General features: G+C 35.5%; 1 long non-coding RNA gene across 1 annotated transcript; it reads right to left on the bottom strand.

Annotated features, from left to right (window-relative positions):
* Positions 1 to 7,387: 7,387 nt before the first annotated feature.
* Positions 7,388 to 9,072, bottom strand: LOC143686260 (uncharacterized). The gene is made up of 2 exons (XR_013176991.1): positions 9,004 to 9,072; positions 7,388 to 7,563 (listed from the first exon to the last, which is right to left on the bottom strand). It is a non-coding gene; the product is annotated as an uncharacterized LOC143686260 (long non-coding RNA).
* Positions 9,073 to 14,767: the final 5,695 nt, after the last annotated feature.

The raw sequence follows: 14,767 nt of genomic DNA on the forward strand, positions 1-14,767 counted from the left end.
GAGAAGAGAAGGGAAAAGGAGGAGAAAAATTAATGGAAGAAATTATCACTGAAAATTTCCCAACTCTTATGAAAGACCAAAAATTACAGATCCAAGAAGTGCAGCGCACCCCAAAGAGATTAGACCCAAATAGGCATTCTCCAAGACACTTACTAGTTAGAATGTCAGAGGTCAAAGAGAAAGAGAGGATCTTGAAAGCAGCAAGAGAAAAACAATCTGTCACATACAAGGGAAACCCAATAAGACTATGTGTAGATTTCTCAGCAGAAACCATGGAAGCTAGAAGATGGTGGGAAGATATATTTAAGTTACTAAAAGAAAAAAACTGCCAACCAAGACTCCTATATCCAGCAAAATTGTCCTTCAAAAATGAGGGAGAAATTAAAACATTCTCAGACAAAAAGTCACTGAGAGAATTTGTGACCAAGAGACCAGCTCTGTAAGAAATACTAAAGGGAGCACTAGAATCAGATATGAAAAGACAGAAGAGAGAGGTGTGGAGAAGAGTGTAGAAAGAAGGAAAATCAGATATGATATATATAATACAAAAGGCAAAATCGTAGAGGAAAATATTATCCAAACACTAAATGTTAATGGACTGAATTCCCCAATCAAAAGACATAGACTGGCAGAATGGATTAAAAAACAGGATCCTTCCATATGCTGTCTACAGGAAACACATCTTAGACCCAAAGATAAACATAGGTTGAAAGTGAAAGGTTGGGAAAAGATATTTCATGCAAATAACAACCAGAAAAGAGCAGGAGTGGCTATACTAATATCCAAAAAATTAGACTTCAAATGTAAAACAGTTAAAAGAGACAAATAAAGACATTATATACTAATAAAAGGAACAATTAAACAAGAAGACATAACAATCATAAATATTTATGCACCGAACCAGAATGCCCCAAAATACGCGAGGAATACACTGCAAACACTGAAAAGGGAAATAGACACATATACCATAATAGTTGGAGACTTCAATTCACCACTCTCATCAATGGACAAAACATCTAGACAGAGGATCAATAAAGAAATAGAGAATCTGAATATTACTATAAATGAGCTAGACTTAACAGATATTTATAGGACATTACACCCCACAACAGCAGGATACACCTTTTTCTCAAGTGCTCATGAATCATTCTCAAAGATAGACCATATGCTGGGTCACAAAGCAAGTCTCAACAAATTTAAAAAGATTGAAATCATATACAACACTTTCTCAGATCATAAAGGATTGAAGTTGGAAATCAATAATAGGTGGAGTGCTAGAAAATTCACAAATACGTGGAGGCTCAAAAACACACTCTTAAACAACCAGTGGGCCAAGGGAGAAATTGCAAGAGAAATTAGTAAATATCTCGAGGCGAATGAAAATGAAAACACAACATATCAAAACCTATGGGATGCAGCAAAGGCAGTGCTAAGAGGGAAATTTATTGCCCTAAATGCCTATATCAAAAAAGAAGAAAGGGCAAAAATTCGGGAATTAACTGTCCACTTGGAAGAACTGAAGAAAGAACAGCAAACTAACCCCAAAGCAAGCAAAAGGAAAGAAATAACAAAGATTAGAGCACAAATAAATGAAATTGAGAACATGAAAACAATAGAGAAAATCAATAAGACCAGAAGTTGGTTCTATGAGAAAATCAATAAGATTGATGGGCCCTTAGCAAGATTGACAAAAAGAAGAAGAGAGAGGATGCAAATAAATAAGATCAGAAATGGAAGAGGAGACATAACCACTGATCTCACAGAAATAAAGGAGGTAATAACAGGATACTATGAACAACTTTATGCTAATAAATACAACAATTTAGATGAAATGGACAAGTTTCTAGAAAGGCATGAACAAACAACTTTGACTCAAGAAGAAATAGATGACCTCAACAAACCAATCACAAGTAAAGAAACTGAATCAGTCATTCAAAAACTTCCTAAAAAGAAAAGTCCAGGACCAGATGGCTTCACATGTGAATTCTATCAAACATTCTAGAAAGAATTAGTACCAACTCTCCTCAAACTCTTCAAAAAAATTGAAGTGGAGGGAAAACTACCTAATTCATTCTATGAAGCCAACATCACCCTCATACCAAAACCAGGCAAAGATATTACAAAAATAGAAAACTACAGACCAATCTCTCTCATGAATATAGATGCAAAAATCCTCAATAAAATTCTAGCAAATCGTATCCAAGAACACATTAAAAGAATTATACATCATGACCAAGTAGGATTCATCCCAGGTATGCAAGGATGGTTCAACATAAGAAAATCAATTAATGTAATACACCATATCAACAAATCAAAGCAGAAAAATCACATGATCATCTCAATTGATGCAGAGAAGGCATTTGACAAGATTCAACATCCTTTCCTGTTGAAAACACTTCAAAAGATAGGAATACAAGGGAACTTCCTTAAAATGATAGAGGGAATATATGAAAAACCCACAGCTAATATCATCCTCAATGGGGAAAAATTGAAAACTTTCCCCCTAAGATCAGGAACAAGACAAGGATGTCCATTATCACCACTATTATTCAACATCGTGTTGGAGGTTCTAGCCAGAGCAATTAGACAAGAAAAAGAAATACAAGGCATCAAAATTGGAAAGGAAGAAGTAAAACTATCACTGTTTGCAGACGATATGATACTATACATCGAAAACCCGGAAAAATCCACAACAAAACTACTAGAGCTAATAAATGAGTACAGCAAAGTAACAGGTTACAAGATCAACATTCAAAAATCTGTAGCATTTCTATACACTAGTAATGAACAAGCTGAGGGGGAAATCAAGAAACGAATTCCATTTACAATAGCAACTAAAAGAATAAAATACCTAGGAAAAAATTTAACTAAAGAGACAAAAAACCTATATAAAGAAAACTACAAAAAACTGATGAAGAAATCACAGAAGACCTAAATAGATGGAAGGGCATACCGTGTTCATGGATTGGAAGACTAAATATAGTTAAGATGTCAATCCTACCTAAATTGATTTACAGATTCAATGCAATACCAATCAAAATCCCAACAACTTACTTTTCAGAAATAGAAAAACCAATAAGCAAATTTTTCTGGAAGGGCAGGGTGTCCTGAATTGCTAAAAGTATCTTGAGGAAAAAAAACGAAGCTGGAGGTCTCGCGCTGCCTGACTTTAAGGCATATTATGAAGCCACAGTGGTCAAAACAGCATGGTATTGGCATAAAGATAGATATATCGACCAATGGAATCGAATAGAGTGCTCAGATATAGACCCTCTCATCTATGGACATTTGATCTTTGATAAGGCAGTCAAGCCAACTCACCTGGGATAGAACAGTCTCTTCAATAAATGGTGCCTAGAGAACTGGATATCCATATGCAAAAGAATCAAAGAAGACCCATATCTCAACCCTATACAAAAGTCAACTCAAAATGGATCAAAGATCTAAACATTAGGTCTAAGACCATAAAACGGTTAGAGGAAAATGTTGGGAGATATCTTATGAAACTTACAATTGGAGGCGGTTTTATGGACCTTAAACCTAAAGCGAGAGCACTGAAGAAGGAAATAAATAAATGGGAGCTCCTCAAAATTAAACACTTTTGTGCATCAAAGAACTTCATCAAGAAAGTAGAAAGACAGCCTACACAATGGGAGACAATATTTGGGAATGACATATCAGATAAAGGTCTAGTATCCAGAATTTATAAAGAGATTGTTCAACTCAACAACAAAAAGACAGCCAACCCAATTACAAAATGGGAAAAAGACTTGAACAGACACCTCTCAGAAGAGGAAATACAAATGGCCAAAAGGCACATGAAGAGATGCTCAATGTCCCTGGCCATTAGAGAAATGCAAATCAAAACCACAATGAGATATCATCTCACACCCATCAGAATGGCCATTATCAGCAAAACAGAAAATGACAAATGCTGGAGAGGATGTGGAGAAAGAGCCACACTTATCCACTGTTGGTGGGAATGTCAAATGGTGCAACCACTGTGGAAGGCAGTTTGGCGGTTTCTCAAAAAGCTGAATATAGAATTGCCATACGACCCAGCAATACCATTGCTGGGTATCTACTCAAAGGACTTAAGGGCAAAGACACAAATGGACATTTGCACACCAATGTTATAGCAGCGTTATTTACAATTGCAAAGAGATGGAAACAGCCAAAATCTCCATCAACAGAAGAGTGGCTAAACAAACTGTGGTATATACATACGATGGAATATTATGCAGCTTTAAGACAGGATAAACTTATGAAGCATGTAATAACATGGATGGACCTAGAGAACATTATGCTGAGTGAGTCTAGCCAAAAACTAAAGGACAAATACTGTATGGTCCCACTGATGTGAACGGACATTCGAGAATAAACTTGGAATATGTCACTGGTAACAGAGTCCAGCAGGAGTTAGAAACAGGGTAAGATAATGGGTAATTGGAGCTGAAGGGATACAGACTGTGCAACAGGACTAGATACAAAAACTCAAAAATGGACAGCACAATAATACCTAATTGTAAAGTAATCATGTTAAAACACTGAATGAAGCTGCATCTGAGCTATCGGTTTTTTTTTTTACTATTATTATTACTTTTATTTTTTCTCTATATTAACATTCTGTATCTTTTTCTGTTGTGTTGCTAGTTCTTCTAAACCGATGCAAATGTACAAATGTACTAAGAAACGATGATCATGCATCTATGTTATGATGTTAAGAATTACTGATTGCATATGTAGAATGGTATGATTTCTAAATGTTGGGTTAATTTCTTTTTTTCCGTTAATTAATAAAAAAAAAAAAAAAAGAAATGTCCAATCTAAGGCATCCAGGGGAAGATACTTTGGTTCATGAAGGCCAGTGAAGTTCACGGTTTCTCTCTCAAGCAAGAAGGCACATGATGAACACAGTCAGGGCTCCTCTCTCAGCTGGAAGGCACATGGTGAACACAGCGTCATCTGATAGCTTTCTCTCGTGGCTTCTAGTTTCATGATACTCCCTGCGAGGTGTTTTCCTTCTTCATCTCCAAAGGTCACTGGCTGGTGGACTCTCTGCTTCATGGTGCCACAGCATTCTCTGCTCCCTCTGAATCTCTTTCTCCAAAATGTTTCCTCTTTTATAGGACTCCAGAAGCTTATCAAGACCCACCCAAATGGGTGAAGACATGTTGTCATCTAATCCAGTTTAACAACCACTCTTGATGAAATCACATCATCCAGGGAGATGATCTAACTACAGATTCAAACATACAGTATTGAATAGGGATAATTCTGCCATTATGAAATGGGATTTAGATTAAAACATGGCTTTTCTAGGGGACATACATCCTTTCAAACCAGCATACCTGGGCATGATTGAGACAGATGCTGATGTGGAAAGCAAGCTTAAAACTGTCTCCGAAGGAGGGTCACCATTTGAGCTGGGCCCTGCCTCCCACTTTCTTGGGGAAGATATGCCAGTTAGGAAATCATCTCCTTAACTTGACTTGTTACTTTGACTCTCAGAACTATCTTAACTTCATCCTTGCCTGGTCAGCACTGATAACTGAAAATGCCTGAGGTTTTTCCTAATGAGCTACTTAGAGTATATTTAAAAAAGGAAAAAAAGAAAGAAAAAAATAAAATAAAACCCTTTTCAGAGTCAGTCCCCACTCCTCAAGGTTCACCAGTCAAGAGCTGGAGTTGGTACCTGGCTCTATAAAGGGGAATAGCTCTTTTCTAGTATTCTGAGCTTGGTCAATTACAAAAGCCTGTTTTTTTTTTTTTTTTTTTTTTTTAATTTCTTCATCAGTTCCATCTTCTCTCTGCCCAAAGTGACCTCAGGCAGAGGTCATTCCTGCTTTATCCGTGCTTAGAGCTTGTATTCAGCAGTCCAAGTTTGTTAATTAAAACCACAATTGGTACTTGGTTGAGCTACCTTCCTTTGCTCCTAGTAGGGAACTCTTGTTTTTCCCATGGGAACGTGTCTCCAACAGCCTGCCATGCCAGTGGGGACAGGGGACCAGCCTTTGAAATTCAGGGGATTTACTTATAGATCCCTGCTGTGTCCTTGGTCTTTCTACCCTTTCCAGACTGGTGTATGGTGTGTGTCCAGTTGTTGATGTCTCCCCCAACAGTTGTTCCAGGCAGTTCCCAGCTATTCATAAGCTGCTCTAGAAGACTAACTCAATTCCACACCTCTCTACACCACCATTTTGCATGAAGCTGTGTAAGATGTGATAACTTTTGCCATCACAAAGATGAAATTACAATGTCAGGCAAATTATTTTAGAAAATAAAAGTTATTCTGAATTTTCAATATATTTCTTGGTTTCTTAATTGGCAGGTGAATAAGCTTTCACATTTGCATGCTGCATGTATTACTTGGAAGGGAAAATGATTCCAACTCATATACTTTCCACAGCAGCAGTAATAACTTAATTATGCCCTTGTTGATCTTAATATGGATCATGAAAAAATAAACTTAGATGCTTCCAAAGATACCTAAAGCACTCCTAGGGGAAAGAGTAAGGACACTAGGAGAATCTAGCTGCAGATGTATTTCTAAAAAGTTATCGAAGGGAGTTTTTAATTAATAGCGCTTCAGCTCTGAAGTTAACATACAGATCTGGAGGTCCTAGCACTAAGGACCTTTATATATATTTAACAATACACTTAGTCCTGTAGTGTCCTTTTTTTTACAGTGCATACATAGTAATAAATACACACCACAAAGTTTCTCTGTATGAGTGTTGTGTTGTCTATTAATAAAATTAAAATAAGTATAATAACAAACATGAGTATTCATAATACGGCAGGTCTTTACTAAGCAATTTATATGCATTACCTCATTTAAGTCTTTCAACATCCCAATGAAATTGATGTCCTCAATATCTTTATCTTGCAGAAAGGGAAGCTAAGTCTTCAATAGATTAATTTGTTATGGCAGCTACTTTGGTTAAATGTCCAAATAGTCATCCCTCACTATGCCCCATAGACTTATTCCTTGCCAAAGAACATATATTCTTTTTAAATATGAGACTACCTAGAGAGATTGGGTCCTTCTCTAGCTCCAAGGACTGAATCTTGCTCAATCTCATTCCATCATGGTCATTCTTTGCTCCTTGTAAATAACTTAGACATGAACTTGAAGCACAAGCCCCCAAAGAATCGTAAGGTATTTTGATGCAGCACTTCTGGAGACATTTTTTCACTTTTCAAAACAGCCAAAAGAAAGCAGTGTTCTGCCTTGTGGATTTGGGATGTTGTAAGGATGAAATATTTGGATTTACCACCAGCTTCCTGTCACAAGACAAAGAGATGAATGGTCCTCAAGTCATCTAATTTCCGAATTCCCAATTCTTCTTTTACTCTATAGAATGTATCGCCTTTTAGCCTGCTATATAATTTCCTTTTTATTATATTCATTGTTTATATATGTTACAATATATCACATTCACTGTTTATACCTTTCCCCAGGTAACAGTGTGAGCTCCACAACAGCAAGGGTTTTCTGTCTGTGTCTTTCACTAGCATATTCTGAATGCCTTGAGCACGTTGACCATAGCGGATGCTCTGCTGAAGAAGGAAGAGGGAAAACAATGGAAAGAAGTTGTACTACTAAGCCACCGAGTTCATCAACCCTCTTAATTCTGGACTTCCCGTTTAGTGAATAATAAATCCCTTTGGTGCTACAATTATTTTGAAATGTCTCTAGAGGACAAAAAGTACTGGGATATTTAGAATGCTGGCTTAGCCAGGGTTGAGAGTCTTTGCAGAGTGTCTAAAACATTCGTTTAAGACTTCAAAAAGGCATTGTCTTAGATATAAAAAGCATAGAAGAAGGACCTTGCCCCAGGACCAAGTTGGAGATTGAAATAGACTTGTTCTAGCTAAGAATAAAACCAAGTTTTATAGGAACAAATGCATTTGCCAGTACCAGTTGTGCCCCTGTATCCACGGATTTAGTATCTGCTAATTCAGTTACCCACAGTTAACCAAAGAAAAAAAGAGAAAAATTTGGAAAACCTGGAAAATTCCAAAAGATAAAAAAATAAATGCTGCTTAAATTTCAGACCACCTGCCAAGCAAGTAAAGCTGTAACATGGTGAAGTCTGTGAGCCTAGTACACGACTCCTCTCCCTTGTCCCCGAACCCACGCTCCATGTGAAACTTCCTTCCAGTTTGCCTCCAGTGCTCTCGCCGACTGCATTTGTTGTAGTGTTATCATGGTTTAAGAAAGTCCTTAGTTACTGTAATAATGGACCTGAAGTACAACAGTAGTGTTGCTGGTCATTCTTCTAAGCCTAAGAGAAGCTGTGAAATTCTTCCCATTAGTGAAAAAGTAAAAATACTCCATACGATTGAAAAAGAAAGAAAATCTTTTTCTATGTGGAGATTGTGAGGTTGTATGGAAAGAATGAATCTTTGAATTGTGAAGCAATGAAGCATAAAGACAAAATCCATGCTAGATTTTCTGTTCACCTCAAACTGCAAAAGTAACTGCTACAGTGCAAGCTAGGGTGTTGGTGGTAGCTTAGATTCATGATTTCAGACATCCATTATAGGTCTTGGGATGTTTCCCCCGTGGATATGGGGGCCCTACTGTATTTAACTCTTTGCAAAACAAAACTCAACCTCTAAAACTGGACAAAATAATCCAAATGCCCTACACTATAGGCATTCTATGACAATGTTCTGCATAGAGGGAATGTTAAAGGACATGTGAAGATGTGGAATATTATGAGCCACTATCAAGTAAAAATGTAGTATTAAAAAAAGAACCAAAGATGACCCAAATTTTGAAATTAGCAGGCCAAGACTTTATGGTGCTGTTATAAATACATTTGAGGACTTAAAGGAGAAGAAGAAAATGAGTGAAGAAAAATGGAATCACACCAGAGAAATGGAAAGTATAAAAAAGTGGAAATTCTACTTTAGGGTATAATAGCTGAAATGAGAAACTAGTTGCATGGTCTTTAGAGAAGACTGGAGATTGCACATGCAAGCAGTACTGACCTTGAAGATAGATTGATAGAAATTATTTAACCTAAAGAACAGAGGGAAAAGATTGAAGGGAAAAAAGAAGCTAGAATCTTAGAATCTTAGAGACCTTTGGGAAAAAATCTAGCATTATGACATAATGCACAACTGGAATTCCAGAAGGGTAGGAGAAACTAAGGGATAAAAAATATTTTTAAAAATAATGGTTGGAAATATACTTAATTTAGTGAAAAGCATCAATTTGCAGATCAAAGAAGTCCAACAAGTCCCAAGCAAGATAAATACAGTGAACACACATAGATATCTCATATATAAACTGCTGAGAAAGGAAGATAAAGGGAAAATATCATAAAAGCAGCCTGAGGTAAAAAGACACTTTACCCATAGGTGAAATAATAGAACAATTGCCATTTTTTCAGAAACAATGGAATCACATCTTCAAAAGAAAGATGTGAAAGAAAAGAAAATGCTGCCAGCCCAGAATTCTATATATTGCAAAAATATCTGTCAAAAATGAGACTGACATTACAACATTTTTATATCATTGAAAGTTGAAAAATTTGGTGCCAGTAGAGACGCACTATAATAAAACATGCTAAATTAAATTTTTCAAAGGGAAGAAAATAAAATCAGATTGAAATATGGTATGACTTTTGGAAATGGCCAGTACGAGGCTAAATATTAAAAAAGAATAAAAGAAAAATTATATAGAAACAAACAAATAGAATAAAATACACTAAAATGTTAACATTAATGGTCTTTGTATAATCTGAATAAGGGTCAAATCATCTGCAGAACCATCTCAATTTCTTCAGTTAGGGAGGGCTCTTGAATTGCGGGCAAATGAAAACATTAGTAAAACACAACTGCTTCAAAATTTACTCAAGTGTAGGAGGAAGGGAGAAATACATGAATAATCCTAAATGCAGCTACTTCTGCCTTCTGGAAAAGAGGCAAAACTTATTTATAGAGTAGAAGTTTAGAGAAATCTTTTGGTTAAGATAAACGAGGATGCTGCCCGCCCTCCTATGTGGGACATGACTCCCAGGGGTGTAAATCTCCCTTCCAGTGTAGGACAGAAAGCCCAGGGTAAGCTGGGACCTGACATCGAGAGGTTGAGAAAGCCTTCTTGACCAAAAGGGGAAAGACAGATTGAGACAAAATAAAGTTTCAGTGGCTGAAAGATTTCAAACAGAGTCAAGAGGTTATCCTGGAGGTTGTTCTTATGCATGATATAGATATCCCTTTTTAGTTTGTGGTGTATTGGAGTGGCTGGAGGGGAGCACCTGAAGCTGTTGAGCTGTGTTCCAGGGGCCAGGATTCTTGAAGACAATTGCATAAAGATATAATGTCTACAATGTGACTGTGTGATTGTGAGAATCTGTGTCTGATGTTCCTTATATCCAGGGTATGGACAGATGAGTAAAAAATATGGATAAAAAATCAATAAATAAATAACGGGGGGCAATGGGTAAAATAAATTGGGTAGATGGAAATGTTGATGGTCAGTGAGAGAGGAGTAAGGTGTACAATATGTATGAGTCTTTTCTTTTTATTTCTTTTTCTGGAGTGACGCAAATGTTCTAAAAAATGATCATGGTAATGAATACACAACTATATGATGATGTGAGTCATTGATTGTACACCATGTATAAAATGCATGTGTGAAGATTTCTCAATAAATAAAAAAAACAGAATGCTGGCAAAAAAAATCAGCTGAGAAGCCACTTAGGATGGAAAGTATTTCTGACACAGGTAATCATTATTTGATTAAATCCCATTGTTGCAAGGCTGCTGGACACATAGATCATTTTTACTGCTGCTTATTTAGCCTAACTTAGTGCTTACATAAAATGCTGAGTCTCCTGTTGTGATTATGAAGATTTCTGGAAAGAAATTGTAGTGCCTTTTTGCTCTTTTAAGTCTTTATTTAATAATTCTATTGTATCCTTATGTCCTTTTTGTTTGTATAACCAATTTGTATTCTTAATAAAAACTGACAATTTTAAAAAAAAAAAGATAAGTGAGGATGGGCAAGGGTAAGACAAAGGAAGAATTATTTTTTATAATATAGAGGAGCAGAAATTTTGTTTTCAAAAAATAGTCCGGACAAAAAGAAGAAAAAAGCTCAAAAATCAGGTAGATATGGAGAAATGGAGATAGGGAAAGGCAACTGAAATGTGGTATTGGGAAAAAGGGCCAGTGAGAAATTCCCTGTGAATAAGATGGTCAAGGAATATTGAATTAAGTTCTTATTCAAAATGTGCTGCTGTGTCATCTCTTTGTTACCACATATCTTCAATATGTGTCCACTATACCAAACGCCCCTGTGCTTCTGGTGTTTTGAGAGCACAGAGGAAGTGAAGTGGGAGAGGAAAAACCTCCCAGGAAACTGAGAGTGACAATGAGTGAACCAATCACAGCAGAAAAACAGGCTGCATGTTGCTGATTCTATAAGATATAACTTCAGTAGCCTGATTTACAATCTAGTGCAAATCAGGTTAAATGAAAGCAAATTAGATCATTTCTCTCAGGCAATAAAAATACAATTTTAAATGACCATTCATATTACAAGACGAAATGGGTTGAAATACCACATAAAATAGAACATTCACAATTATTTTATTCATAAAAACGGATGTAATTTTATAATCTTCTGACAGTTGGGCAATTATTGAAATAATAGCATATAAAAGAACACAGTTTATAAGTATTGAACTTAATGTGGAAATGCAATGCTTTGTTCATTTACGCATTCTTTGATGTGGGAAACTGATGACGCTTTTCTCGTATAAAGATACTATAATGTAGAACAAATAGAAACCACTGCTGGAAGTTTTAGAGAAAATCTTCCAGAGATTTCTTGCTTTTTGAATCAAATGTTCTTTGTCACAAAACAGACCTTACTGGAGCCTTTGTTAGACAGATTCTAGAAGAATCCATACTGGTCAAAGTAGATTTTGATCAAAACACTAGTGCAAGTTGAGGCCATTTAGGATATTCCCCTGAATATACATTGAAAAATATAGTTGGAAATGAGAAGTTTAAAAAATAGATATGGATTTAATTTAACCATACTGTTGAGTTTTTCTTTAACAAATTACACTGAATATAAGAAAATGCTTATGTCACTTAAATACAAAATCAACACAAGCTGCTCTTATATCTGGATGGCAATTAAAAAATGCTTCTACAGGAATCATAATGAAAGCCCCATGTTCTGTTGATATCAGTAGCAGACAGACTGACAGACAGCTGCATAAGGTTGCATCCAGACAACTCTCTGCTATCCGATTAGGAATTAGAAGCATGAGCCGCCATACTAAAACATTTAGTTGTTTATAAGCAAGTGTTGCTCCTGTAGAAGGGAACCATCCTCTGTAGAGATCTTTTTTAATACTTTTCTTTTTTCAGATTTAGCATTCACACTGTGATAATTCGTTCTGCATATTGTTGCATGAACATTCTTAGTCAGTCCCTTTTCCTGCTTTGATAACAAGAAAGTTTACAATAATTTTTCACATACCCATTTGGAGATAAAGTCACTCTGATATTACTCATTTAAAAAGGTACATGAAGATTCATCGGAAGCGAGGTCGACTTCATCATAAAGACCTAAAACTTACTGCTATTATTTTGAAGTTGTATTACATTCACATATTTCCAAAGTTATGATATACTGTTTAAATTAGCATTACATTGATCATATTATCTTGATTGTTACATTAATAATTATGTAATAATAATTATTTAAAAGCGTACTTTTCAAACTGACAGTAAAAGTGTAATAAACTCACAGTAGAGAGACTATCTATTTCCAGATAAAAATAGATAATAAAATCATTACAGGTAACTTGGAGAGCAGTCCACACTGTACAGAAGACAAAAAGAAAATTAAAAAGGAGAGAAGAAAAATGCGAAGACGAAAGACATACCGAACAGATCAATGATAAAAATGTCAATGAATTTAAGTCTTCTGGAAAGGAGACGTGGAACACTCCTAAAAGTGTGCTCTTTATGAGGTCTGCTAAGATCTTTAAAACTTCAAAGTCCAATAGTTTCTACCTTTTTCAAAACGTGCCAATGAGATTTATTTTTAAAGTGCTTTGCTGGCCTGAAGATACAACTCTATCCTGAATGCTGAGTTTGTTACTGTTTTCTCATTTTGTAACAAATAACATTATGCAAATTTTCTGAGACCAATTAAATATCAAACTAAGTTATGCTAGCAAACTGTCAGTATGAGAGATAGTAAATGACAAGACTTCCATCGTTTGGATACATGGCTGGTTCTAAAAATGGAAAATGTTATTTCCTTGGCCCATTTTATAATAGTAGAAATGTGCTCTCTGTGGCTCATGTGGCAAAAAATATTAACTAAAAAAGGCCATGGAACTTTAATGAATAAGATTAAGGATGAATAAACTAGCAGTACATTTAGTAATAAAGAAAACTCTTTCAATTATACCCAGCAGCCTAGAAATTTGTTGGCGTCACAGCTTAATTGGTTTCTATCAATGAGTCTTTTCATATTAGAAAATGTCTTTGTTATTAGAGAGCATTGATTGCCTTTAACTTAACTGGTTTGTCCTATACAGAGATGTTTGCATAATCCAGCCACTTTTAGATACAGACAAAGAAACTGCATCCCAGAGAGTTTAATTATTTATAGAGGAAATCTGATGACTGAGAATGATGATTTCCTTGGGGGGAAAATCACCTCATGAAATACAAGAGTTTGTCCATTCGTGTGACTTCGTCTGCAAAGACTCTGAATTCTTGCTTTCCTTAATTTTCATCTTACAGGCACACTAGTTTTTCTTTCTATCAGTGATGATGATAAGTAACTTTAAAGTGATGTAAAATTATAAAGAACATTATATTTGTTTAAGTTTTTAAGTAGCTTACTCAGTAACAGAATTACAAATTATGGGCCCTTCATAAAAATAGTTATAGTCGCTATTAAAAGTCTTCTCAGAGGCTCAATTTTCACAAAATTTAATTTACAGTCCCTGTGCTTCCTGTCATTTATGATGTTCTTAAGATACATAGTCCCATAATTAGTTAAATTTGATGTCAGGTCATGTCATTTGTATTTCCTTTGAAGTGGAGGTTTTCCCAATAAAACTCATTTTTTAAAGGATCATAAAACTCTAAAAGTGACTTAGGGCTCCTATTTGGAGATTTAGAGAAGTCATATAATATAAATAGAAAACTGAAAATAATGTGAATATACTTCCAGGTTTAGGTCTCACATAAAGAGATGAGAAGTAGTTACTGATGTTCCTACAACAAGAAAAGGTCCAATAACTCTCACTGAACCCATCAGAGAACTGGGGTTCTGGGGCAGTAATAGTCACAATGTGATCCTACAACACATAGATAATTGATATGAGTGACAGCAATGTCACAAGGGCGAGAAGGGAGGAATTAGGAATATTCTGTTTTAAGGTGACAGAACTACACTTGAAGTCATATAGTGTTATTTTAAGATGAACTTAAATGACTTCAAAACATACATTATAAACTCTAAGAAAACTACAATATTTTTTAAAGTAAGTATAATTGGAGTGCTGAGAAATGGCAAAATGAAACAATAAAAATGCTCCATTAAAACCACGAAAGACAGAAAAAAGACAAGGAAAAAAGTATAAAGAATAGAAGCAATGAAGACAAAGCAGTTACAAGCATGGTTTAAAATAACTATGTCAATAATTACTTTAAATGTGAACAGTCTAAATACCCCAATTAAAATACAGAGCTTGTCAGAGTGGATATC

Source organism: Tamandua tetradactyla, chromosome 6 (genome assembly GCF_023851605.1).
Source record: "Tamandua tetradactyla isolate mTamTet1 chromosome 6, mTamTet1.pri, whole genome shotgun sequence".
In the NCBI taxonomy this organism is placed as follows: Eukaryota; Metazoa; Chordata; class Mammalia; order Pilosa; family Myrmecophagidae; genus Tamandua; species Tamandua tetradactyla.